General features: G+C 39.9%; 1 pseudogene; it reads left to right on the plus strand.

Annotated features, from left to right (window-relative positions):
- LOC115516987 lies at positions 1-26,587 on the plus strand (annotated as a pseudogene).
- The last annotated feature ends 493 nt before the right edge of the window (positions 26,588-27,080 follow it).

A 27,080-nucleotide genomic window follows, 5' to 3' on the forward strand; every position in this document is an offset into this window, starting at 1 on the left:
ATGGAGGAGCCTCACCTGCTGACACCCACAGTCTCGTCTCCAAGACCAGAAGAGTCTCAAAGGAAGTCAGATGACAGTAGAGCAAAGTCTGAAACTGGCCAAGTGGGTATTGTCTCAAGACCCTTCTAACTCCAAAGCTTGTGAAAAGCATAATTTCCATCATGCTCTTTTATTGACTTAATGTTCTCCTTCTGGGGGAAGTACCTGAGTTTGTTCACAGTGAATGAAGTATGGGTGTGATTCTCTGCCTACCAAGGATGTAATACTAACTTTAATACAGAATAGTTATATTAATGAGATACTAGAACTTTGTCACAGGTCACTAAACCAACTTGAAAATGTTGTTTGATCTATGTCAGGCAATAGAACAGAAATCATACCAGACCTTTAAAGAGTGTCTCCAGTCTAGGAGTCACAAACCCAAATGATTTTGGGGATCAGGCATAAAATATAAATGAGTGAAAAGGGCCAGTTGGGAACTGCAGCAAATGGACAGTGCTTGCATCATCCTGGGGAACAGGTGCTACTCTCCTCCAGCTAATTGTGGCCACAGCCACAGGAAGTGTGGGATCAGCATGATAAAGCCTTCTGTCATGAAAAGCTGTATATTCAGATTATCAAATTTTAAATAAAAAGCAAAGAAAAGTGTGTAAGTCAGAGTCTGACCACAGAAGCAAAACCATTCTCAATAGTGAAAAACGTGGGATTTTTAACAGGGATTAGATCTTACACAACTCTGAGAAGTGGTGAAGAAGTCTCTGCAAGGGTGTTGCACCTGGCATTGGGCTGAATTTACTACTGGTCAGCTGTGATAGCAGCTGGGGAGAAAAAAAATGGACATGAAATAAGAGAGAGCAAGGGCAGACTGGAACTCATGTCTGGCTTTTAATGACTAATCTTGATGAGGTGGGTGACCTGCAGAAGGTGGCACCTTCAGCCCTGGGACCAAACCCATACCTGACCCAGGAAGGTGAAGGAGGAGGTCTGCCAGGAGGGAGGGAGGCCTGGGTGCGGGCCAGCAGATCTGCAACAAGGTGCAGGAGCTGTCTGGCTCCCTGCAGCCACTTTTGGTGCTTGAAAAAAGGCTGCTGCTTAAATTCACCTTCCAAATCTTATGTAAATATCTCCTGTGACCAGCCCTAGTCCAAAGTCCTACAGGACAGAGAATTCTGGGAAACAGCTCCAGCTTAGCAAAGTTGACAAAATACAAAACCACCTTGTCAACGTGTCCATACATATTTCCTTAACCACACATAACTTCCAAATAAAGACAATAGCAAAATCTTATTTACAACTAACATGATGCAACTATTCTTCCTGCAATCAAAACACACTCTCTATACAAAGGGAAAACAAAGTCATTCTACTCATAGTTTGGCTGATGTTCTTTCCTCTTCTGAGTCACATTCCCCTTTTGATAGCCTGACATTTATACTGAACTATAAGGTTAACTATTGTTAACACATTTTTTTCTATTCTCATTGCATTGTAATTGACGTATAACATTGTTCTAGTTTTAGGTTTACAACATAGTGATTTAGTATATGTGAATACTGTGAAATGATCATCACAATTAGTTTGGTTAACATCCATCACCGCACATAGTCTCAATGTTTTTTTTTTCTTATAATGAGATGAACACATCTTACATTTGAGAAAGGGGAAAGGGAAAGACAGAATTGGCTAATATATATGCAAATACATTGAGACCAAAATATGGAAGAAATGTTCATAACCATTATAGTCTGTTTCTGTAACTCGTCACATGGTTACACTTAGTATTTAGAACTCCGTTATCCCACTACCCTTTTCATGTTTTATTACCTTTGATAAGCACCTTGGCTAGAGGTGTTCCTAGTCTGGTGGGGTGACATAATTTTTCATGCCTGAAGAGTCTGGGTCCTGCCTCTAGTGAGCTGTCACTGTTTTCCATTGACTTTTGTCACAGAGAAGTCCAGGAGGGGGATTTACAGGATACATTTTTGGCAGTGCTGCAAGCTCCTTCCTCTAGGGGATTCAAATGCTACTTCATTCCAGGGACTCCAGGTCTGCACTCTGGTTCAGGTACAGGGTGTGGTGGGATTGAAACTTTCCTGCTATGGTGATTTCACCCAACTTTCAGTTACCAGGCTCAGGATGTTTCCTCTTACACAAATTAAGTAGACTGCTCATCCAATTCAGCACTAGAGAGACACCATAATCAATTAGCCAAAGTCAAAGACATCCTGTGTTCTACATTTACAAACAATGTAATGATGAAAATCCTTATGTATGCATCTTTCATACTTGCATACTTGTGCAAGTATAGGAAACATTTATAGACAGAAAGGCATAGAACATTTTTGTTCAGGCCCTCCTGGTTTTATCATACAATGCTTAGCCATTTGTTCATCTATCTCAAAGTTCATTCTTCTAGGTTGATGGTAATAATTTAAAAAATAATAATCATTGCTATTTTTAACATTTACTGTTGGCTAACTATGCTTTTTCTCCCTGGAATCTCATTTACTCCTTAAAACTAGGCAAGTGTTATTATTCCCAATTTACAGATGAGGAAATGCTCACAATTCCAAGAGCACACACAGGTATAAGATCTGTGATAAAAAGGATGCAAGAGACTTGAGCCAGATCTCACAGTCAATGATTGACATAATCAAAGTTTAAGCTTTCTTTTTCCAAAAACCATTTTTTCTCTATATTGTGGCCCAGAGAAAAGATAATGCACATATCTGTTTTAATAATTTTAAAAGTTAGTTTTATGCCTTGTCATGGGCACAAACCAGATACCAGAGGAACAATGGGAATTTTGAAAGCATGTGGACCAGACAGTTCAGATAAATGGTTGCACGAGTAGTTAAAGATGTTCAGAAACTGGGAGGTCTCTGGGAATAAGGGGAACATAACATGGTGGAAGAGAAAAACTGCAGCTGATCACTACTGGTGTAATTTTAGCACATCAGTAAACCTTCATTGCCTCATCTGTAAAATGGGGAAAACAATAAAATATATTTCACAAGGATGTTGAACAGAGTCAACAATATGTGCAAGGGCCTAGTAGTTATTGCCATAGTTCACCAGCAAACCAAATAACCCAACCTCAAATTAGCAGTAATTACAGAGGCCATACGTGTATCTCCTAGATTGGCTAGGGTATTCCTTATTTAATACTCTTGACACAGGATCCCATTTGGTTTAACATTTCCATGCTCTGAAAAGTAGTCTGAATTGAACAATAAGTTATATGAAAACCAAAGGATCAGTGTTGGAGCAAGCCAGCCATTCAGCAGGTGAAGTAGCCTGCTAGCACAGTTTCTACTCTTGGTTACTCCTCTTCTCCTTGGAGAGAACTAAATCTAAGAGAGCCCAACCAAGGATATGGATTTCAGAAAGCATGCATGGCTAAAAGAGAATTCCCTGACAGTCTAGCTGATTGCCCACTACTGGCTGGTAAACCAGACCTGGCAAATAGCATGCATTACCAAATAGCAAGTGCTTATGTTGAACTAATTATATGCCAGGCATGGTTGAAAGTGCTTTATATTATCAACACATTCAATCCTCACAACAGCCCAGTAACACAGGTTATCATCCCCATTTTACAGATGAGAAATGGAGAAATGGGAAGTTAAGTAAAGTAGAACCTGGGTTGTGAGCATAATTTTTTTTCAGGAAACATGCTTGTAATCCAAAGCACTTGTATATCAAAGCAAATTTCAACAATCATTGGCTCAGTTGTGATCACGTGACATTCAGTGTCACGTAGGACTCCTATTGCAAGACATCACTCCTGTATCAAGTTAAAATTTATTAAAAATGTTTGATCATCTTATGGAACACTCACAGAACAAGTTGCTCGCAATCCAAGGTTTTACTGTACTTTCTCCAAGATGACAGAGCTAATATGTGGCAGAGACCAGAGTTTGGGCATAGGCGAGCTAGCTTCAGTCTGTGCTCTGCACATGCAGTATAACCTCTCTCTCACCCACTTGAGTCTAGAGAAGCAGAGTAACAAAGGCCACACAGACAACATACTAGAAGCAAAAACTCTTCATTTCTCCCTAGGGAAAGCATGTAGTGGAATTTCAACTTTTGAATAGACAGTAGAGATTCCTTCCCATTAGTGGGCTTAGTACTCTGCAACATGTGCTCAGTACCCCCATGTGTAATGAGGTGCTGAGGTGTCTTACAAGGATTTGGAGCACCATGAGTAGGAGGATTTGTGAAAATCTTTCCTACACTGATACAAGTATGTCAAGGTAGGCTATATTTCTAATCACATCAGTTTCAAGAAAACTTTGTGACTCATTACTGTTGAAGGTCTTGTAGACAGAGAATGGAGTAGAAGGCAGATGGACAGCCCATTACTTGGTGTCCAGATCAAGAATTATTTGGACAGGAATTATTTGGGTAAGATGGATTATAAAAGAAATGAGAAAGGTGGTCCAGTCTTGCTAAATTTAGATCCTGAGAGTCAGGGCATCTGGGGAATCTGGGAACATTTGGGACATTTGGGACATCTGGGTGATTGTTGATTGGCCATGTGGTATCAGATACCCTGTGTCAATCATTCAAACTCTCTGTGTACTTCCTAGCCCACAGGATTTTTCTGAAAAGCAAGGACAGAATAGATGAAAAAAGATTTGAAGAAAAATCTTAAATGCCCTAGCAATGTAAAGACTCTGGATAAAACTTCCAAGAAGGGAAAGAGGAAAGATAAACTTATCAGAAGAGTTGTGTTAAAATGGATCAGAAGAGGGGCGAGTGGGTGGCTGAGTTTAGTAAGGGTCCAACTCAGGTCATGATCTGACAGCTCATGAGTTCAAAGCCCTCATCAGGCTCTATGCTGACAGTGTGGGGCCTGTTTGGGATTTTCTCTCTCTCTCTCTCTCTCTCTCTCTCTCTCTCTCTCTCTCTCTCTCCCTGCCCTTCCCCCGTTCATGCTCTCTCTCAAAATAAATAAATAAACTTAAAAAGATTAAAATGGGTCAGAAGGAACTGGGGATTGAGTTAGCATGACTGAAATCCAGAGTGTTACATTTTCTTTTTAAAATGTTTACCTTATCAGGCATGCTTGGTGCAAAGAAACAGAAATTTCTGGTAATGTCACTCAGAGCAATGACTGAACAGAGCTCCATTCACCAAGCCATCTTGGACTGCCTCCCAGTTGACAGTCACATCCCTCATATTGTCAGACCACACCTCTCACACAGATAACCCCTAACTCTCCTCTCTCACCATCAGCTTGTGTCAAAGCAGCCAGGATGGCCTTCCTACCAAGAATCCCCCCACCTCCACACTACACCTACCTTTAGTTAGAATGAAGCATTTGCAGAACTCTACCTGAGGGACCTGTGAGAACAGAAGGCCAATGGTGGGGCAAAATGAAGCAGCACCCCAGAATTAGTCATCTTGCATGTGAGCGGCAGGATCAGCAGGCAGTTCTGGGAGAGGTTGAACAACTATGAGCATGCCTGAAGCCAGGTGGCCACCCAGACCCCCAGCATCAGCTTGTTGCTGGGAAGCGGCTGCCCAGCCAGGAACTATGTATCACAGTGGCCTGGCATCTAGATGTGGCTGTGCAACTAATTTTCATGAATGGAATGTGAATGGGTCTCAGTGGATAAGAAGTAGGTATGTCTTCCCCTTGCTTTGTTCCCCACCTTTCAGTGGCTAGGGAAGACTGTGAAGCCCTAAAAGAAGCAGAAACCACAAGGTAGAAGGAACCTTGGTCTCTGAATGATCATGTGGAGTAAAGCTGCCCTCCAGACAGGAACATCGGACTTTTGCATATATGACAAAAATGTATGTTGTGCTAAACCACTCAGGGCTTTGTCTGTTATTGGGCTGAGCTACTTCAGTCACTAACACTTAGGAACTGAACCCTGTAGGCCGCAGTGGAATTCTCACCTTTGCCTTTGAAAAAAATGAGTTCTGGAAACCTAAAATCTAGCATAGGGATTGCTTAACCACACAGATATGGCAAGGGCCTGTATTAAAGAATCCCCATTTTCTAGGGTGCCTGGGTGGCTCAGTCAGTTGAACATCCAGCTTCAGCTCAGGTCATAATCTCATGGTTTGTGGGTTTGAGCCCCACATTGGGCTCTCTGCTGACAGCAAGGAGCCTGCTTTGGATACTCTCTCCCTCCCTTGTTGCCCCTCCTCCCTCAAAAATAAACATTTAAAAAAATCCCCATTTTCTCTAGCCAATATAATGCCCCTTCTCTCAAGCTTCTGTTAGAATCTTTTAACCCATTCTATGCTGCATAATGCAGATGGCAGAGGAGAATGTGGAGTCCTCACACAGGAATACTCCAAGAGGAACTTGAACCCTCCTGATTACCAGGGTCCCCCTGGGTCTGACAGTGTATGCTCCTGGGCAGCCTGCATTAATATTCTGGCTGTCCCTGAGGGAAACCTAGGCGAAGGTCATTCTGTTAAAATCTTTCCCATTCTCACTAAATAAGCTGTTTGGGGCCCTATCTTTTGGGCATAGCTAATTGGAAATGGAACAGACCACCAATGATTTTTTCTTACTTGGTTTGGAGAAAAAATTAAGCCTAGATGGAAGAATATCAAAGTGTGAAGAGGATATAATATTATTCTTCTGAGTTGATTTTGATTTTGAAAAATGTCCCTGCTAGGGAAGATGTCTAAGCATCATCTTTCTCGTTTCACCTCCAGCTCCTGCAAGGAGTACAGAAGTGATCAATACCCTTCCAGCTCCTTCCTGGCATAGGCCTTTCTCTGCAGTGCAACTCAGACCCTGGGTGCTGGCCCATGAGGCCTGTTGGGGCCAGCACAGTTTACATGTGTCCAGGTGTATGGGACACCCTCTTATTGCAGCTGCCCATGACACTCTGGGCAGAGCAGCTGCCTGACTTTTCCTTACTAATTTCTTCTCCATGCTGAGCTACATGGAGGAAAATAATTGCCTTCACTCTGAGCTCTGACATTCCCGCATTCAAGCACCTGCTCTCCCACTGTTCTCCCAATAGGAAGACAATCTCTGCCACACTTGGTGTTTCCTTCACAGCAAACCTGCTTATTAGAGAGACTCACATTAGAAGGGACAGTTGGGGGCCTGTGGATGTGGCAAGGGCCAAAGTGGCATTTTGAAAGTCTCATCAGTATTTTTCCCCAGTGAAATATGAACTATGGTGGGAATTCCCCCAAGGTGCTGGGCAGAAGGGAGAATTTTCTGGAGCTGCTCAGACCCATCTCATTCTCTGAAAAGGTCCCAGCCCTGTCAGCAGAAACAAATCAGGGAAGCCTAAATCCAATGAAAAGGAAAACTAAGTCACCACCATCCAACGATATCATGTTGAACTTATCAGAAGCTTTCTCAAGATTCTCTGAGTTATTTTACTGCTACTAGAGGGTGGGATCAATTGATTCCTTTTAGAATGTGTATTTTCATTCTAGATTATAAGGTGTGATACTGTAGCAGTTATTAGTCTCCTCAGGGTCAGGGGCCAGTATAGCAACATCTCATGGGGGGAGGGGTAGGAAAATCTTAGACTCTAAGATTCCCCTCTCTAGAAGTAAGCCACTGCCTTAAGAAAATATCTCTTATTGTCTCCTTTTATCACCCGCACAAGAGCCAATCACTAGGTCTTAATTAAGATTACCAGGGTGTCTCAACTTCTTAATCATATAGGTATTAGACTTTCAGTGTAGAAACATTTTAAAGCAGAGGTTGAGAGACTATGATCTGCAGGTTAAATCTGGTCCTCCAACTGTATTTTTAAATAAAGTATAAATACAGCCACACCTATTTGTTTAGTATTGTCTATGGCTGCTTTCACGCTACGAGTTGAGTGTTGAGTAGAGTTGAATAGTTGTAACTCTGGCCTGGAAAGTCATATATATTTACTAATTTGGACCTTTACAGAAAAGTAAAATAAGAGAAATAATTGAAAAATAAATCTCTCATAATCCCACCACTCAAAAATGGCTAATGCTATATTCTTTCCTCCCTTTTATTCCTGTGGAAGTGACTCTTTGGAAAAACAGGATGGAATGTTACGAATTTGATACAGATGTTGAAACTAATGATGCCACACACACACACACCAAGAGGGTATAAAAGCTTTATTATTTATATATTTGAGACTTTTCTGCGAGAGCAGGAAATACCTCCCAAGATGGCCTGACAATCACTTGAGAGCAAGAAAAGGAGACCTGCTGGGGGTTTCACAATGGTTGGGGATGGGGCCAGGGTGGGAATTCCCACCGGAGGGATTTCATGGCCTGAATCTTCCACTGATGCCAGCCTGCTCAGATGTGGGGCAGAAGGGAAAGAGGTAAACAGGTAAAAGCCGTTTACAGTCAAACATCAAAAGATGGAGTCAGACTCCTAATGACAAGGCTACATTCCCTGTCACACTGGTCCTTCTAATCTATGCATGTTTCCTCCTTCTGAAGAAGGAAACCTTCTGGTTTATAACAGAAAGCAAATACATGGTTTTAGCCTAAGCTTCCATTTCTTCTGGAAAGAATTCAAGGTTCCTCCCACTGCCATCCCCTGATGTGTTGCCTCCTCTCAGGAAGAGTGTAACAAGAATTAGAACATTGCCTCGGCTGCCTCCAGGTGGAGTGAGGAAAGGAGGGAATAAAACTCAGAATCTCTTGAGGAATTCTCTCATTTACTCCTCATGGCTCCCACACTCCTCCATTTTATGGCTTGTTTCTTGAGAGCCTGGTCCCTGAGAAAAGGCAGGCACTGTCCCCTTTTGGGGACAAGGGGCCATCTCTGTGGCAGTCAAGACTGAGCAGCTGAGCAGAATTCCACTCTAGGCCCTAGGGAAAAATTCTTTCTTTCCCTCTTCATTCTCTTTAGTTTGTTTTTCTTCATCATCAGAGTTGAAGTATCTACCTATTCAAAATCAGGATATGAGCCCAAAGGAAAGACCCAAGAAGTTACTTAGCTGGCTGAGGTTTTAAGTCTGCCTCTGGCCTATGGAAGGTGCCCTGAAGACTCCACAGAGGGCCAGGTCCCCGGTGCCTTCACTGGGGTCTGCATTTAGAGTCCTGAGCTTATAACAAGAACTCCTTTGTCTGATGGTGTCCACCTTTCTAGGTCTTCCTTGGGGTCCTCACTAAGGAGCACCTGAGGGTAATGCAGAGGTCCTGGGGTCCCAGCTATATTTCAGTCACTCCCTACCTGAGGAACACCTACCTGAAGGCTAGGAATGACTAACCATGAAAGCTCAGAGGATGAGAAAGAGAGAGAAGATTGAGTGGGAAGGAAAGAATTGTCTGCTATGTGCTAGGTGCTTTATATACATTCCCTTTTATAAAAAGATTTTTATTATGAAAATGCTCAAACATACACAAAATCAAAGAGAATAATGCAAAGAACCCTGTGCATTCATTATTAACTTAAGTACTTAGCATTTAATAATACTTTATAATTAGTACAACAACCCTGAAATATGGGTATTAATCTTAGCCATTTTTAAAGGTTTGGGGACTTCAGGTTACTTGCCTAAGGCCACGGAGCAAGTATACAGCAGAGAAAACAGTGGTTCTCATCTAGCTCTAAATGCCACACTTCCGAGGTCATGCTGCCTCCAGGTAAGGCTTTGTGAAAGACAAAAAACTTAACCTGAGCCAGAAATGTCAAAGAAGTAGGAGGACATATTCAGAAGGACTGAGAAGGTGAGTCCAGGTCCAGTGGCAGTGATCGAGAGGGAGGCTTGGCATAGACACTGGCTGGGAGCCTCAGAAAGAACCTTCTGGGCTTTGCTGCTATAATGTTTCAAAGACTCCTCTCACTGCCCCAGTCACCATGAAGACAACCAACCATCAGGTGGAACCAGGAATGGCATTCTTTAGGCCCCCACCTCCCTATTGCAGTACTGTTTGCTAAGTGAGGTTAACCCTTCCTTTTAGATGGAAAGACACACTAATATGTGCCTTGTTATAAAGTCCCAGAGTGGATGTCCTTTCTCCACTTCCTGAGTGTATATGGAAGTGGTGTCTCATCATGAGCCTAATTTTATTTATTTATTTTTTTGCCACCAGATTGAATACTGCTCAGCCATTTCAGAGGGGGCTGTGTTTGCTGCTTCCTGCTTTATTATTAAGTGCTTCCAAATAAGGAACAAGTGTCTACAGGAAAGGGAAATGAGCCTTTGAATCTGCCAGAGGATGCCAGAGGACATCTTCAGCAATTTTAATAATAGCTTCGGAATAGATGCCTGCATGATCTTGAAATGATGACCACTAAAATCCTAAAGAGCTTTACTGTCTCAGGGAAGGAATAGTAAAATTGGGGAGGATGAACATAAAATAAATAGAATAAGAAGCTGCAAAGCCCACTTTTGTGTTGGTTTTATTAATTTGTTAAATAAATTAAACAATAAATAAGGACATATGTCTACTTTTAAATTCCAAGATATAGATATCTTACATATAATTCATGTATAGTGTATATCATTTAAAAAAATTGGCCATATTTATGTTTACCCTAAATATGTTCAAACTTTGAATTCATATATGAAAAACAGAAAAGCAAACAGTCTTTTACTTTTTAAATTCTGGGATAAAGTTGGGGCGCCTGGGTGGCTCAGTCAGTTAAGCACCTGAGTTCAGCTCAGGTCATGATCTCATACTTTGTGGGCTTAAGCCCCATGTCAGGCTCTGTGCTGTCTGCTTCGGATTCTGTGTCTCCCTCTCTCTCTGACCCTCCCCACTCATATTCTGTCTCTCTTTCTCTCAAAAAAATGAATAAACATTAAAAATTTAATTAATTAATTAATTAATTCTGGGATAAAGTTGTGTGGGATGTGGGGTGCATGGGTGGCTTAGTCGGATAGGTGTCCAACTTCAACTCAGGTCATGATCACACAGTTTGTGAGTTCAGACCCCTCATTGGGCTCTGTGCTGACAGCTGAAAGCCTGGATCCTGCTTCGGATTGTGTGTCTCCCTCTCTCTCTGCCCCTCCCCCACTCACACTCTGTCTTTGTCTCTCAAAATAAATAAACATTGAAAAAATCTGAAAAAAAAAGAAATTGTGTGGGATGTGACTCCTTGGCCACATTTATTTTTATTTTTTTATTATAATTTCTTTCTTTTTTAATGTTTATTTATTATTTTGAGAGAGAAAGAGAGAGAGGGAGTGTGTGTGTGTGTGAGCAGGGGAGGGGCAAGGAGAGAGGAAGACACAGAATGTGAAGCAGGCTTCAGGCTCCAGGCTGTCAGCACAGAGTTGGACGCAGGGCTTGTACCCATGGACTGCGAGATCATGACCTGAGCCGAAGTCGGACGCTTAACTGACTGAGCCACCCAGGTGCCACTCCTTGGCCACATTTAAATGAGAAACATCTCTGAGATCCAATTTATTAAAGGCATCAAAAAAAATCCTATTAATCATCTGCCAGCAGAATTTAAATTTTTTCAGTACATTTTAGTTAATTTCTGTTTGGAAAGTCCATAAACAAGTCTAGTCAAGTTTAGAAATGTACATTTTGGAGAAAAGTATGAATATCATTTTCAGAAAGTGATAGGAACCTCCATGCCCATGTCTCAGGGAATGTTAGTTGTGCAAATGAAGACAAGTGTCTCTGTAGTGACAGGATTTGGGCTTGAGATGGATGAGACATATATGGAAGAGAAGTACACAGTAGGGGAAGAAAAGGAGAATAATTTCAGCTCCAAAGTTTTCTTCCTTTACAGTTCTGACCAAACAGAAACTTGTGAGCTGCCAGCCATGCTTTATTGCTCATCTTTTTACTCTAATTAGAAAGGAGGCATATGGTAAAGGACAATGCTTTTTATGCAAGATTTCAATCTTGCTTGGGTATTTAGGGATTGTGTATGTCCTTCAAGAGGGCCTTTTCATATATTTCTGTAAGGACAGAAAGAGAGGGATGGCAGGTTGAACAAAATGCTATGAGCCAAAATGACACACAGGAGGCAATTTAGCATCAAGCTTGTAAGTTTTCTGGTGGGACCAAGAGATTTGACACAGACACAGAGCCGCATGGGACCAGCATAAATGAGTTTCACTGCCACTGCTCCAAATTGCCAAAAAGCTGCAGTTTGAAAGAGATTGAGCCTTTGCTACGATGGCAGTAGATAGGTATAACTGGCAACACACCAACTCCCAAGCATATCCAGAATGTTTAAGGAGTGTGGTGGCTCGGTGGCTTGGCTCCAGAATCCTTGAAGAAATGATAATCCAAATGCTGTCCATTTACATGAGCTAGTCCTTAATCTTACTCCAAATAGTACTGGTTTCATGTTCCTGCTGTTTTAGTGTCACTATGACCTCATGGTCACATCTTAGTATGATGTGACAAACACAAAAGGCTATATTGAAGTTGATATTTGAAGTTAGAATTCAGTAATTCTTAGGAAATATACTACCACTATCAAATGACTAATGGGATTCTGCTTTACTGTATCAACGTGTGTTTGTACTTTTCATTTCCTATGGAAATAAAGATTCTACATTTTTAGGCCTCCCGTATTGAATTTTTAAATATGGGCCAATGTGGAAAAATTATTAGATTTCTAATTAAATGTTTATGAAATGTTTAAATGTTTCAAAATATTGTTCTAATACAATAGAAGAATGAGCAAAAGACAAGAACAAGCAACACACACACATATACAAATACAAATGGCTACAATGCATATACAAATATGTCTAATCTTAATAGAAATCAAATAAATGTAAATCAAGACAATGATAAGTACAGATTTTCCTTATCAGATTGGCAAACATAAAAAAGAATAATACTGGGAGCTGGTAGGTGTTGAGAGAAATGGATATTTCTTTCTCTGGTGTTAGGAATATAAATTGTACGCTCCTAGAGGATGATTTAAAAATACATGTCCAAATGTAAATATACATACTTTTTAACTCAGTGAATTTGCTTTTAGGAATTAAATATAAAAATAAAATCAGACAATATGTTAACACACTTGTTTACAAAGGCTCAATATAACAATGTCTATAACACAAAGTAATAGAAACAAGTTAAATGTTTATTAATAGAGGATTGCTTAAATATACGGCACAAGCCAAACAATAGAATACTATGCAACCAATATAAAGCTATATTATGGAAAACACAGGCTTGTGAAATAGAAGGCACAGATTAACACATTCACTTTTTTGTGGAGGGAAGGATATGTACCAAAAGGAGCATTGTTACAAGTGTCTTATGCAGGTAGAGGGAAGGATTCAATAGATGTTTTATTTCTCTTCTTTATAGCTTTCTTAATTGTTTAGGTTTGTTTCCTTACTTGTTTACCTCTATGTTCTATTTATTCACAAAATTAACTGAGCATTATCGTGTGCCAGGTACTGTATTAGACAATGAAGACAGAGCAGTGAACTGATACTACTAGATACAAATCCCTATCTTCTTCATAACATTTGCATTTTATTGCAGGGAGAACAGAGAATGAAGAAAGTAAATATAAACGCAATGCTATGTTAAATGATGTTAAGTACTGAGGAGAAAAAGACTTTGCTAACACAAAGGCAAGGAACAAGGCAGAAAGCTTATCCATCTTCTTCTGTACTGGCCCTGGCCCTGGCACAGTTTATGGTCCAGAGTAGCAGTCAATATTACTTGCTGAGTGAATTTAAGAAGAGGATTCCAGTCAGGGCACTCTGTGGCCAGGGTACCATGCTGAAGACACACTATAAGACCTCTACCCTTGGGTTCTCCTTTCTTGGGTATATGCAGATGGTCTGTCTTCCTTCAACCCACACATTTTTTTTTCTCCAAATCCAGGTAACATTCAGCTCGTCTTATCCACACCTTTCCTTATTTAATAACATTCTAGTCTGGCTTCTCTCAGAGTAGTATATGTTCCTTGGACTAACCTGATTCTTTCACATCCGGTTATTTCCCAATAATTTTGAAGATGGGATTATCTTATTGCATAGCCAACCTTTTTCACTATATGCCGATGCTTCATAATGTCACATAGTCTACTTACTTTGGGGATGTATCATTAAGTTTCTCCACATAATTGCCACAAATCAAACACATCTGACATTTATAAATGTGTTCTTGCTGGGTGCCTTCCCTTATTTCCTTTGGCTTTAGCTTGTGTTTCTTTGAATTCTGCTATGGTTAATTCTCTATGATTTTCTGTCCCAGGAAAAATTAGTCAGAGTATACAAAGGGGCTACAGCAAGTTAGAAAGGCAGAAGAAATAGTAACTAATGAGCATCCCATTATATATATATATATATATATATATATATATATATACACACACACACACACATATATATGGTGTGTGTGTATATATATATATATATATATGGTGTATGTATATATATATATATATAGGGTATATATATATATATGGTGGGTGTGTGTATATATATATATAGGGTGTGTATATATATATATATATATATATATATATATATATGGTTTCATCTGTTAGTTCTTATGTGCACAGAGATAAATGTCAAGGGCAATTTGGGTCTTTAAGCATGACAATGAAATTTAGGATATAGAGAACAAAGAAATAAACATTTGGCATTATCTTCCACCTGTCTTCACAAATGAAGTGGGTGAGATCTTAATGAGGGATTCAACTGCTAAGAGTGGCAGATGAAGGACTAGCATATACATAGATTAATATCAGAAATGATCATGATAAGCTTAAAGTATTAGTAATGATCACAACCTAATGCCTTTTTAAAGTAGATAGACATGAATTCAGTTTTTGGAATTGCATAATGATGACTATTTAAGGATATCCTCATAGGAAATCTATTGTTTAAACATTTGAGGTTTCTGCCACAAGAAAAACAATAAACAAGTACTTTATCAGATCTTAGAACCACGCAATGAAATAGTCTATCAGTGGTTCTGGTTTGCAACAATCACAAGTCCCCCTAATAAACTCAGGAGGGTATGTCATATTGCCCCCAAATTCCCTACAGATTCATTTTCAAGTATGTCACTTCTATCTGAGTTTGAGTTTCATTTATTCTGAGAAACGGCTTCCTTATCAGTAAAATATATGCATTAACATTTGCCACCAAACCAGCTCTCAGAAATGATTTGTGAGGTAGAGCGTATTCTCACTAAATTTCCTGAGTTTCCCTGCTTAAAAAAAGATTTTATTTAACTTTTTTTTAACGTTTATTTATTTTTGAGACAGAGAGAGACAGAGCAAGAACAGGGGAGGGGCAGAGAGAGGGAAACACAGAATCTGAAGCAGGCTCCAGGCTCTGAGCCATCAGCCCAGAGCCCGACGTGGGGCTCGAACTCACAGACCGTGAGATAGTGACCTGAGCTGAAATCGGACGCTTAACCGACTGAGCCACCCAGGCACCCCCAATAAAGATTTTAAAGCACACATGATGAGCTGTTCAATAGCTTTGTGACAGGCAAATAAGCTTCAATGATGAAGCTTTCCATTGGTCTCAGAAAATGATGCAGATATTTTGTATACATTATTTTACTTAATTATCACCACTCTGTGGAAAAAGTAACTATTATCGTAATTTCATAAATACAATTGAGACTCAGAGTCATCAAGTATCTTGTTCAAGGTCATGCAGATGGGAAATGACAGAGTCAGAATTCAAACCCTGACTTCATTGATGCTACCTTATGTTTTTTTACCTAAAAGAACAAACTTTGTTCCCCTCAAAATGATGTTCCTTTGGGCTGTGTCACCTCCCCATATTCCTATCCTCAAATTTTAAGTCACCCACCTCTATTAGTAGGATATTTGAGGCTTCCAATTAGTTTGTTAGGTTATAAGCACAATCCCAAGCCTATCTCAGCACAATGACTTATCCATTTTACCAGGCAGTTTTCTTCTGTGTCTGAGTACCTTGTCTCTCCTATTAGAGAAGAGGTAGGTACAAAGACAGGCATCAACCCTAAACTTCAGTATGCACTGATCCTCAAACAAGCATGCCAGTAAGATGGAACAAATGGAAAAATATCCCCAATTGAGAGGCTAGCTCTGACTTGGAAGCAATATTAAGTACATCTTGTTCTGTGTTTTGAGGTTTCAAGGGACAGACGTTCATTCAAACCAGCTCCAAACAAAGAAGGAGACATTTTTCAGAAATTCCATGAGAAAGAATCTGAACAAAGCTGAAAAACTGTGGCTATAAAAGCACGAGAGCTAGGGCTGCTTTTTCTCTGCTTTTTCTCTCTCTTTCCCTTATAGCACGTCCTGCCTGGTAGCTGCATTCTCTTCTCTTTCTGAGGGTAAGCTGTTTCATCTTACACATGGTCAGTAATGGCTGCCTCACCATACCCCTATAAAACCTCTTGCCTTGAGTACATACCCCACAGGCAACTTCTCATTCATCTCTCAGTTCCATATTTCAGACAAAGAGTCTGATTTACCCAGCTCTTCTTTTCAAACCAGAACACATAATCCTATGTCACTGACTAGTTTATGGGTGGGTCACCTCTGGATTAGAGGCCCACACCTATTCCAGTTGGCTGCAGGGACAGAGGGTACAAGTCTCCTTGTCTACCACCCTCTCTTTCTGAAATTAGAGGCACAGATGGGCAGACATCATGAACTCTAATGCACATATGTTCAAGTTCAAGTCTCCCTTGTTATGAGAAGGTGTCCTTGCCATCTCTTCTCCAAAGCAATGGAGACAGACAAGATCCATTTTCAGTGAGGATGTTTATGAAAGAAATAGTGTCACTTCATAAAATAAATAATAAAGTCATAGAAGCTAAAATATTAAAATTAAAATTAGAGAGTTAGGGAGGAAACAACTGGTATATGGCATCATATACTTCAATCTTGTTCTAGTAAAAGGAATGTCAGGCCATATCTGTAGAGTACCACTCAACTGAGCATTTGGAAGGCAATCTGGAATTTTTAGGTTGGTACAGGCTGAGACTTGATAAATGGGTCAAACTCCCATAGTTTGAATTTAGTCAGGAAAATTGTCTGCAGAAACTAGCTGCAATCCTACAATTTGGGGTTATTTTAGCAACTAAATTTGATGAACAATGTGTTTATCTGTTAACATCTGGGGACTTGTTTAAAGAATCATAATTGCCTCCCAACACTTCAACCATTAATACTTTATCAATATGGCAGTGAAGTGAAGGGGACTTAAAATACATTATTATAACCCAAAATGTGCATGTCTCACATCCTTTTCAATATTCACTTTGCAATTCCATTACTGATTGTCTCTGACAGCAGGTATAGTACAACTTTATGGGCAGTCTTTTCATTTTATGAAGCTCTCCATCTGAAATATTAGAGAGTTGGGATTAGCGATTTCATAGACACAAGTTCCATCATTCATAAATCTTTTATCTTAAAATGGAAAGCATTATCTTTAAACATCTTTTACAAATCTTTCATGGGAATAGAAGGTCATTTATGAACTATACACAAGGTGAATAAAAGAAGTATACTTTATGAAGTTTTTGGACCATTAAGTCTAGATTTTGCTTTTTTTTTTCATTCAAAAAAATTGTATCTTTGAATGTTTTGAGAGAGTGATGGGAAAATCAGCTTCAATGAATTTTCTTTTTGTGGCCACTGATGTAGGTCACCAAGGTGATTGAAGTCTCCCAGCAGACTTTTAAATATTTGAAGCTGAAAATATTTAAGAGTGTACCAAATGAATAGTGCTTTAATTTTATTTATATTCTATTTTTGGTATGGTTGTGATTATAGCCTCACCAAGACGGGTGATCAGTAATGAATGTGTCCTGTTGGCAGATCCCTCCAGGGCTCTGATTCAATCTTTTGAGTTATGGGATGAGGACAAAATGAACTATTTTTCAAGCTTGTAAATATGTGACAAATGACAGTGCAAGAACTATTGATTCCAATCACAGTGATACAATGTTTCATAGTCAAGACTGACTCTGGCTTTACAAATTACTTGCAAGTTGAACAGTAAACCCATGCACAACACGCTTCAACCTGGATCAATCTTCAAGAATATTTGTGTCAGTATTCGCCTCCAATTTGAATAAATTCCCAAAGTGAAATGGACTTTTCTTTTTTTACATTAAAAGGTGCTGTTGGGTTTACCCTAATCTTCAAAAGGAAGAGGAAAGCAGAAGGAACTCTTGTAAAATCCCCAGTGACTCTATACACAGGTATCTGATTGTATCTTTATTAAATAGTCATAATCAAATGTAATTGTGAAGTGCCACTCAAGAATAGGAATCTTACAACAGCTAAAAACTTGTAAGTATTGCCTAGTTCAGCACTCAAATCTTATTAAAACATATCTGGAGACAAAACAAATACATAAAACTCATTCAGTAGATTAGAATTTGATACCACAGTAGCCATTATGTTCCTGTTTGGGACAATTGGACCTGATTATTTTCGAAAAAGCCTCTCAACATGACAGATAATTATATATGAAGACAGACCCTCTTAAAATCCTCCTTACTTGGATCATGAGCACTCCTGTGCGTGAAGAAAACTTTTCCTAAAGAACGACTACACAAACCCAGTAGAATATAGTTTTGGGGGGCCAGAATTTTGCAGCGATTGTGAGAAGGCAGCATCTGTACTGACCCCAGCCCCACCCCCACCCCTACCCTGTCGTGGAGCACCATTTTAAACTTGCCCTCAGGTTGTCACGGTATATTTTATGCAGGACTGACCTTAGCGGAGACTCTGCATGCTGATGTATTATTGACCTTCTTCCCCACTGCTTACTCAAACAGGCCATCTGGGTACCAGGACAGTACAGGGAATAAGTCCAACTTTCCAGACCAAGATAAAAATAAATAAAATGCGGGGGCGGGAGGTGGGGTAGAAGGAAGGCTCTTAGCTTGTACTATGGATTTGTTTATTCAGACATAATTGGCGTGGATCTGGCCAAGGCACAATTTCATTCTTTGTGTAATCCGCAGGCCTCCTGGCCCCTCCCCTTATTGTTCGTCTCCATTAAAGTGTGATGAGCCACTAGGCAAGAAAGGAGGGCAGGGAGGCTGCAAGGCCACCACCAGCCCCTCATTATAGAGTCACACTTCTGGGGAGGCTAGAATTAACCAGGGTGTAAAGATGGACACTGAGCAAAGACAGACCCAACCTCAGCCCAGTCCACCATGGTGAGGGCTGCTTCTTCCTCCCGTCCCTCTATTGTGCTAGGAGTGAGTGCTGCGGATCTGGAGCCTGGTGAGCCAGGTTGTCATTGCTCGGGGTTTATCTGGCCAGCAGCCCTCAGCTGTCCCCCAGTTGAATCACAAAGAGCCCAACCTTGCCAAGACAGGCCAGGCACATTTACAGCTTCCCTGGTGAATTTTTCCTAGGCTGGAATCCATTTTTAGTGGCTTCACTTGGTTGATCAATGGTTTCCTTTCAATGGTGATATTGACTTAGGAAAATAGCTCAGAATGTCAGATTCAGTTCATACTGAACTGCTCTCCGGGACCCAAAGATAGTTGTGAGTTCTCCATAGCACAGAACACTACCAATGACAAGGGGGGGGGGGGGTTCTGCTTAACCTCTTTTCTTCATCATCAAAAAGCTCTTTCTCTCCTTTTCTGGTGTTAAGTGCGATTTGTTTATAATTTAGATAAGGAGCATAAAGATTTTTAAAAATATATAAATTTTAAATATTTTATTAAGAAAAAAACATAGTAATCTTTTGGACCTCAACCTTAACAATATCTTTCTGGATCTCTCTCCTTAGGCAAGGGAAACAAAAGCAAAAATAAACTATCGAGTCTGCATCAAAATAAAAGGAAAGTGAAGGAAATCATCAGCTTAACAAAAAGGTGAGGTCCACAATAAAAAGGCAATCTACTGAATGGGAGAAGATATTTATAAATATGAAGAGCTCATACAACTCAACACCACAAAAACAAATAATCTGATTAAAAATAGGCAGAAGACCAGGACAGACATTTTTCCAAAGACATGGACAACAGAAACATGAAAAGATTTTCAGCATCACTCATCATCAGGGAAATGCAAATCAAAATCACAATGATGCATTAATTCACACCATTCAGAATAGCTAGTATCAAAAAGACAAAGAAATGACAAACGTTGGTGAAGATGTGCAGAAAAGAGGACTCTTGCACACTGTTAGTGGGAATGTAAATTGGTACAGTTACTCTGGAAAATATTATGGAGCGCCTTCAAAAAATTAAAAATACAAGTACCATATAAGCCAATAATTCTATTCCTGGGTATTTACCTGAAGAAAACAAAAACACTAATTCAAAAAGATATATGCGCTCCTATATTTACTGCAACATTATTGGATATAGCCAAGATATGGAAGCAACCTAAGTGTCCATTGATAGATGAATGGATAAATAAGATGTGGTATATATATATAATGGAACAGTAGTCAGCCATTAAAAAGAATGAGATCTTGCCGTTCACATCAACATGAATGGACCTAAAGGGTATTATGCTAAGTGAAGTAAGCCAGACACAGAAAGACAAATATCATATGATTTCACTTACATGTGAAATCTAAAAAACAAAACAAGCGAACAAAAAAACAACAAAAAAGAGAAACACACTCATAAATATAGAGAAAAAACTGGTGGTTACCAAAGGTGAGGAGGGTGGGAGGATAGGTGAAATGGGTAGAGGAGATTAAGAGGTACAAACTTCCATTTATAAAATAAATAAGTCGGGGCGCCTGGGTGGCGCAGTCGGTTGAGCGTCCGACTTCAGCCAGGTCACGATCTCGCGGTCCGTGAGTTCGAGCCCCGCATCGGGCTCTGGGCTGATGGCTCAGAGCCTGGAGCCTGTTTCCGATTCTGTGTCTCCCTCTCTCTTTGCCCCTCCCCCGTTCATGCTCTGTCTCTCTCTGTCCCAAAAATAAAAATAAACGTTGAAAAAAATAAATAAATAAATAAATAAATAAGTCACAGCACAGAGAAAAGTACAACATAGAGAATGTAGTCAATAATATTGTAATACATTTAATTATCATCAGCATTTCATAATGTATGTAACTGTTGAATCACTACATTGTACACCCAATTTTTGGACTAAATATTCAGCACAGTTTTGTGTGGCATAGAAATGCAGATGTGAGCTAAGAACAAGTCCCCTCCTCCCTGAAGCCTTCTCGCCCAACTGCTCCCATCTAGTTCCTCTCCTCCCTTCATTCTTCCACTTTGTAGAGATTGTTATAATATCCTCCATAATATAATGTGTTGTTCATCCATGTCTACCCTTTCCAGAGTCTGAAAGGCTAGGACCACATTGTAATTATCTGTACCAACTCAGTACTGTACCTAGCACAGGGGATAAATTCAATAAATATTTGCCAAATGAATGACTAATTATAACTAGTTTCCACAGATTTTCCTCAATTTACAATGGGGTTACATCCCAATAAGCCCATCGTCAGTTGAAAATATCGTAAGTCAAAAATGCACTTAATGCACCTAAATTACCAAACATCATAGCTTAGCCTTACCTATCTTAAACATGCTCAGAACACTTACATTAGCCTACAAGTGGGCAACAGCATCTAACACAAAGCCTATTTTATAATAAAATGTTAAATATCTTACGTAATTTAGTGAATACTGAAAGTGAAAAACAGAATGGTTATATGGCTACAGAATGGTTATAAGTGTGTTGTTGGTTACCTTTGCAATTGCGTGGCTGACTACGAGCTGTGGCTCACTGACACTGCCCAGAGTCATGAGAGAGTATTATTACTGCATAAAGGTAGCCCATGAAAAGGACAAAACTTAAAATTTGAGGTACAGTTTCTACTGAACGTGTATTGCTTACCTGCTGTCGTAAAGTCGAAAATTTTTAAACTGAACCATCATAAGCTGGAAACTGTATTTAGAATTTAGAAATGTACCTGGCAGTTTAGTTAATCATCTCAATTTGAGGAGGTGGGTATTTCTCTCATCCCCATTGTAAAGAGTGGGAGAGAGAGGTTAAATAGTAGCTAAAAACCTATGAGTCAGTTTGTACTTGGCTTGATTACAGAGCTTGAATTCTAGCTACCACACCACATGATAACAGATGAGTGTTTAATCCTCCCATTGTATGCAAATGAGAAATTTATGCTTCCGTTTGGGGTTAAATAAAAACAGTTTTACACAATCACTGGGTATACTGGGTTGTGACAGTTATTCAGAGCCTTTGGGGAGACCTAACACAAATTGTAAAATGCATTGAGGCTCTGTTATATTTGTTGAAACTTTTTTGCATTGGCAAAATTCAAAATGTGTAAGCACAGACTTTGGATATGCATTAATTTTGTCTTCAGAAAAGTGCATCAATCTGTGGTATCCAAACCCACAAAGATAGTAATAATGTTGTCTTACCATCCAGGCTCTGCAATAGACAAAACTCTTCCTAGCAGCTTCTCTTATTAGCCATGTGCCTTTGAACAGCCAATACAATTTCTCTGACCCTCACTTTCCTCCTCTGTAAAGTGGAAATATTAATAGTGCCTTCCTCAGAGGGTTGTTGCAAGGAATAAGTGAGATAACACTTAGGAAAAACTTAGCACATTAACTGGTACATGTTTAGGAGCTTAATCAAAGATGGGCATCTACATGACATCAAAATACCTAAGTATCATTGAATACCTATTCAAAGTAAATAAAAATTAGCAAGGATAATATAGAGAACACACAAAACATAAAAGAGAAAAAAAATCTGTTCAATAGCACTAAACTGTACATTTAAAAATAACTAGAATGGTAACTTTTATGTTATGTATTTTTTGCCATAATAATAAAAAAAATCTCTCCATTATCCTCAGTGTATATCATAATAAGAAAACAAAAAATAAAACAAACCTTCTATCACTGTAGAAATTTCTAAACTATCTAGAACAATATATACTATTTATTTTCATGAATGTTAAAATTTAATACAGTGAAAATTTTTCATTAGAATATTTTTGTGTGTCAAATAATGATAATATCTAAACAATTTTTTATTGATGTTTCTAGGACTTTTTCATATCTTCTTTATATTCTCAAGAATTAAGTAGGCTCCCACTAAAATTTTTACATATTCTAATATTTAGGATGTTAGTTTTTTCAAAGCACATTTTAAAATCACATTTTCTTTGCAACCCTTCTAAATTGATATTTCCCACCATCTGTAACAAAACACAAATCTGAATCTGAGGCGGTGCCTTGCTGAGGGTTTGTTGGTACCTGTCTAAGAAAGATGGGCTTTCTTGGGCTCAGAAAAAGAAGAGCGGAGCTATAGAGTAAGAGCGTGGCACAGGCAAAAAGCTGGCTGGTTCCAGCCTATGGCTATGGAGTCCCTATTTCATGTGCCCTTCCTGCTTCCCCTCTAACACAGTGAATTGCCACAAAGAGTAGCATTTGCCATCCTGATATTTCTGAGACCTGTCCTTAAGCCTGACATCAGGCCATGTGGGGGATGTTAGAAAGTTCAAGAGAACTTTCAGTTCCTCAGAGGTTAAGGCCAAGAGGTTGAGCATGGATAGTTACAGTAAGAAGGGTGGAGGGTAGCCTCCAGGCATGTTGTCTAAGAAAACAGACAGAAAGTATAAGACAGAAAATATAGACTCAGGGTGCCCTCATGACAAGCACTTAGCAATGTCAGTGGCCTTCTTTGGCAGTGTGGCCTATGGGACCAATGGCACCTCTACTTACCCTCTGCCTTCTCTTTTCTTTGCTTTTCAAACATGATGTAGACCTGAATGATAGTGGCTGTTCCACTTCCAATGGGCATTATCTTCAGGAAGCTTGTGATCAGCATGGTGTGAAAGAGTGATGTTGCCACCCATGGTTGGTCAGCCGCAAGGAAATTTGACTCAAGGCCATTGAGTGCCTTATAAAAGAGAAAGAGAATGTGTGTGTCCAGGGGTTGGGGTGGAGGTTGGTCATTACCACCCAGATATGTGGTATCTCCAAACCTGGCTGGTGAGCAGAACTTCCTGGGGAACCCTATACATCCAAAGCCAATATATCAGATTCTCAAGAGATATAGCTCAGAAACCTGTGATGTGAAAAATAACAAAAAACAAAAAACAAGTTCTGATGATGAGCCAGTTTAACAACAACTGGAATGTTATCTACATCCAATTCAACAGATTCATCATAATAAGAGTGAATGTGCTCAAAGGAATGATAGGATTCCTGATGGTACTTCCTAAACATATCCATTTATTTACCAGTATTATGGGACACATTTTTATTGAGGACCTATGTGCCAGCAATGGCAGTAATGAAAATAAACATAGCCTTTACTCAGACTACTTATCGTAGACTAAAAGAGACACCATGTATTCTAGGGCTCTTGATTTTGTTCTTCTGTGTGAGAACATGGAGACAGTATACCCATCCTTTTCTTGAATAAAGTCAAACCAACTGCTTAGCAAAATGTAAATCAAATGGCTTATACCAACTGTATGACAAATACTAAGTCATACATTTGCTAAGTAATATGGGACATTCAAATATTAAATTAAAATACTATATATGATTTAATGGCAATAACCATAATTTGTTAAACACCTACTCTGTGCCAGGCATGGTTAGACATCTTCACATTTAATCTCCAAAATAACGTGGGGACTGCCTGCCTCCAAAGCTCTTTGCAGTGCTGCTGTTCCCCCTTCACAACCATGTGAGTTGTCTTACATATCTCTGCTGACTGCAGATCTGTCACTCAGTTGCCTTGCAATCTTGGCCAATTTACCTAATTTTTTCTGAACCAGTTTTCTCACCTAGAAAACGGGGGAATGTACAACTTACTTTGCAGAGTTACTGCAAAGTAAAGTGAAATACTGTTTCTAAGGTATCAAAACAGCTGCTTGATGCATAGCAGGTGCCCAGTCAGTGCTAATTCTTTCAGGTCCCTAACTATTCTCTCCTGTCAGCTGGCACCCATCTTGTGAGATTCATTCACACTAAACAGGAATTGGAACTGAAATTCTCAGAGTTTCCCAAAGGTTATATATATCCGCCACAGGTGACACATTTATGTAAAGGAGACATGCCACAGATGTAAAGTTCTGGCATCACACAGCATGTGAAAAACACCAAATACATGGCCACAGGCATTAGGTGTTGGGAAGTTTGGGGAGGAACAAAGACACTGTGGACTTGGTAGCGTCAAAAGTTGAGAGTAATAGTGAGATTTGATGACAGGGGTTTCAGATGCATTTTAAAAAGGGAGAAAGTAGGCAGGTTCTCTTACATCAACCACCTAAGAGTTGTGCTGTGCTGTAAAAAGCAACGACTCTCCTTTTCCTCTCTGCCATCTGCTTGGAAGCTGCAAAGTAGCAAACATACGTGAATGCATCGCCATCCATGTTGGCCAGGCATGTCCAAATTGGCAATGTCTGCTGAGAGCTCTATATTGCCTGGAACATGGCATCCAGCCTGATGGTCAGGTGCCAAGTGACAAAACCACTGGGGGAGGAGAAGACCCTTTCAACACCTCCTCTAATGAGAAGAAGTCCTGGCAAGCATGTGCCCAGGGAAGTGTTTGTTGATCTGGAATCCACAGTCATTAATAAGTCTACACTGTCACCTACCACCAGCTCTTCCACCCTGAACAGCTCATCACAGGCAAGGAAGATGCTGCCAATATCTATGCCTAAGGGCACTTCACCATTGGCAAGGAGATCACTGACCTTGTTTTAGACCAAATTTAGAAACTTGCTGATCAGCACACAAGTCTTCAGGGCTACCTGTTTTTTCCATAGTTTTGGAGAGGAACTGGTACTAGGTTCACCTCCCTGCTAATGGAACATCTCTCTGTCGATTATGACAAGAAGTCCAAGCTGGAGTTCTCCATTTACCCAGCCCCCCTTGTTTCCATAGCTGTTAAGCTCTACAACTCCATCCTCACTCCCCACACTACCCTGGAGCACTCTGATTGTGCCTTCCTTGTAGACAATGAGGCCATCCATGACATCTGCCATAGAAACCTCAATATTGAACTCCCAACCTACACTAATCTGAATAGGTTGATAGGTCGAATTGTGTCCTCCATCTCTTCTTCCCTCAGAGTTGATGGAGCCCTAAATGTTGACCTGCCAGAAATCCAGATAAAGCTGGTGCCCTACCCTGCATCTACTTCTCTCTAGCCACATATGCCCGTCATTTCTGCTGAGAAAGCCTACCATGAACAGCTTCCAATTGCAGAGATCACAAATGTATGCTTTGAGCCAGCCAATCAGATGGTAAAATGTGACCCTTGTCATGGTAAATCCATGGCTTGCTGCCTACTGTACCATGGCAAGGTAGTTTCCAAAGATGTCATGCTGCCATTGCCACCACCAAGGGCAAGTGTGCCATCCACTTTATGGACTGGTGCCCCATTCACTTAAAAGTTGGCATTAATTACCAGCTTTCCACTGTGGTACCTTGTGGGGATCTGGCCAAAGTATAGTGAGTGAGCTGTGTGCATACTGAGCAAAACCACATCCATTGCTGAGGCCTGGGCTCACTTGGAACACAAGTTTGACCTGATATATGCCAAGCGTGCCTTTTTTCACTGGTATGTGGGTGAGCTAATAGAGGAAGGAGAGTCTTGTAAGGCGAGAAGGAAATGGCTGCACTTGAGAAGGATTATGAGGAGGTTGGTGTGGATTCTGTTGAAGGAGAGAGTGAAGAAGAAGGAGAAGAATCCTAAAGTTAAAAATGTCACAAAGGTACTGCTTTTATAAGGAAGCTTATTCTGTTTTAAACATTGAAAAGCTGTGGTCTGATCAGTTAATTTGTACACAGAAGTATATATTCTCACATACAATTACTGACCTATGCTTTAAAACATGACACTTTGTTACAGACTCAAGCTGTCCATTTCTCTTATGGGTTTGAATAAAGTATTCCCTATCTTAAAAAAATAAAAATAAATAGCAAATAAAAAGAAAAGCATGTGATTCAAGATAGACATGGAGGTGAAAAAGCCCAGGTGTGCTCAGAGGTCAATGAGATGTCAGGATGCGGGGGTATAGGATTTGTACAGAGGTTTAAGACAAGCATAGGACTTAAAAGTTCAGACGGGCCAAATTATCAGTGATCTAGAATGCTGGTATAAGGAGACAGGTGATAAGGAGCCATGGTTTCTTGAGCAGTCAAATAACAGGGTGAAAGCTATGTGCTGGGGAATATTTGTCTGGAAGTTATAT

The sequence above is a fragment of the Lynx canadensis genome, chromosome B3 (assembly GCF_007474595.2).
Source record: "Lynx canadensis isolate LIC74 chromosome B3, mLynCan4.pri.v2, whole genome shotgun sequence".
NCBI classification, from domain to species: domain Eukaryota; kingdom Metazoa; phylum Chordata; class Mammalia; order Carnivora; family Felidae; genus Lynx; species Lynx canadensis.